We start from the raw sequence: 2,247 nt of genomic DNA, 5'->3' as shown, positions 1-2,247 counted from the left end.
GGGATTACAGCCATGCCCCACCACAGCCGGCTAATTTTGTATTTTTAGTAGAGATGGGGGTTTCTCTACGTTGGTCAGGCTGGTCTCGAACTCCCGACCTCAGGTGATCCACCCACCTCAGCCTCCCAAAGTGCGGGGATTACAGGCGTGAGCCACCGCTCCCAGCCTAAATTTTTTTTCTAATAAAAAAAGAGTTAAAACTTTAAAAAATATATACACTTATTAAATAACTATGTAAAATGGCTTAAAATGGAAAGTAAAATATAAAGTACTCTGCTGTCCAGCTTCTAGTTCTTCTAGTAATTACAGTTGTAACTCCACAGCTCTAAATAGCTTATTACTCTAGATTTATCAACTTGGGATAATATATAATATATATTGCTTCCTAATACAAATCATTTTTCATACTTATCAATTTTCCCGTCCATACCTCTTAATTAAATCGTTATTTTATTTCCATTTGTGAGCCATCATTACTAGGTATGTAAACTTGGGCAAGTTACTTAACCCTCTGTGACCTGTGACTCAGTTTTTTTTGTATTTTGTTTTTTGTTTTTGCTTTTGTTTTTGAAACGGAGTTTCACTCTTGTTGCCCAGGCTGGAGTGCAATGGCGCGATCTCGGCTCACCGCAACCTCCGCCTCCCGTGTTCAAGCGATTCTGCTGTCTCAGCCTCCCGAGTAGCTGGGATTACAGTCATGCGCCACCATGCCTGGCTAATTTTGTATTTTTAGTAGAGACAGGGTTTCTCCATGTCAGCCAGCCTGGTCTCAAACTCCCGACCTCAGGTGATCCGCCCGCCTCAGCCTCCCAAGTGCTGGGACTACAGGCGTGAGCCACTGCACCCGGTGACTCAGTTTTACTGTCTCTCAAGTGGACAAAAGTCTTTGAATACTTAGAGGGATTATTGTGAGGATTAAATGACTTAATGTATGTAAAATTCTTAGAACTGTGCCTGGCACATGGTAAACACTGTGTAAGTAATTAAAGTCATTACTCTTGCTTTTCTTTTAATGGCTACATCGATAAATTCACATATTCTTAAACGTTAGTATCTTATTCAGTTTTTTATTTTTATTTTTTCCCAAAGCAATAGGTCTTTTATTGCATCATTTAAATATCACAAGTAGGTCTTAGGAGTCATCTGGCATCTTCTTTCTGTAGCTGGATAACTCTTAGATCTTATTCACCAGCCTGCTGAATAGTTCCTTTTTCACAGACATAGATATCATCCAAAAATGTCCTGATATCCTTGTTTTTAACTGTTGTGGCTTGCTGAATCAAAGCCGCTGAATTTGAAACAAGCTCAATGTCATTTCCTCCAAGGATTAATTCATCTTTCTGGGCTTGAGATACTGAACAAGCAACACCTGGTCTCATCCGAACCCTGCGGATGTATTTTTCACCCGAGAAATTTCAGATTTCAACAAGAGACCCATTCTCCTGGATAACGACACTGATGGGGAAGTGAGCATACACAGACCTCATCTTGTAATGGAAGCCCAGTGTAGCATCCTTGATCCTGTTCTGTACATGACTACAAATAGTCCGAACGGTAGCCAGTTTCTTTCTGTTCCCCCACCATTTGTCAACTTGGAGCCTCTTTTTTTTCTTTCCAAGAAGACTGAGTTCTACTGATGTGATTGAAGTCCCTCCGCAGGGTTCCTCTGGGGCCCTTCACGATAACTGTGCGTCCCTTCAGAGTAATGTCGACATTTTCTGGAATGTCGACAGTATGATTGCTGAGAATGGTCTTCATTTTCGCAGTAGACGCAGCAAAGAAAGCTCTTATTCAGTTTAACTAGAATATATTGGCTCCCTGTTTTGTAAGCTACTCTTGCATTACCCTTCATTTCTCCTCCTGACCTTACACCTCCCAATTTATAAGAAGTAAATAATTAATGTAATTAAATGAAATCATTTAATTCAGTCATTTATTCGGTTCTGTGACAAAAATTAAGATTTCTATGTTTTGTGTAGAATAATTTTGAAACTTGAAACCCCCTCAAAAGATAGCATTTACATTTTTATGATGTTAATATTGTTTACTACAGAGTAAAGCAGAATAAGGTTATACTTTGTTGTAAGTCCAACATCTTTACCCTGTACCAATCAAAAAATAATGTTCCAAACATCAAGATAAAATATTTTCTCTTCTTACATTCAACTGCCTATTCAATCATTCCATATTTTAGTTTGCTTTATATTTAACTCATCAGTTTTTTTTTATTTACAACAGTATTAGTTT

At 38.4% G+C, this 2,247-nt stretch overlaps 1 pseudogene; it reads right to left on the bottom strand.

Moving 5' to 3' along the window:
- Positions 1-1,181: 1,181 nt before the first annotated feature.
- LOC116475508 (large ribosomal subunit protein uL6-like) lies at positions 1,182-1,778 on the bottom strand (annotated as a pseudogene).
- Between the last annotated feature and the right edge of the window lie 469 nt (positions 1,779-2,247).

This window comes from Hylobates moloch, unplaced genomic scaffold (genome assembly GCF_009828535.3).
Source record: "Hylobates moloch isolate HMO894 unplaced genomic scaffold, HMol_V3 SCAFFOLD_2, whole genome shotgun sequence".
NCBI classification, from domain to species: Eukaryota; Metazoa; Chordata; class Mammalia; order Primates; family Hylobatidae; genus Hylobates; species Hylobates moloch.
The sequence above is the reverse complement of the archived record's forward strand: the minus strand, read 5'-3'. Positions and strand labels throughout refer to the sequence as shown.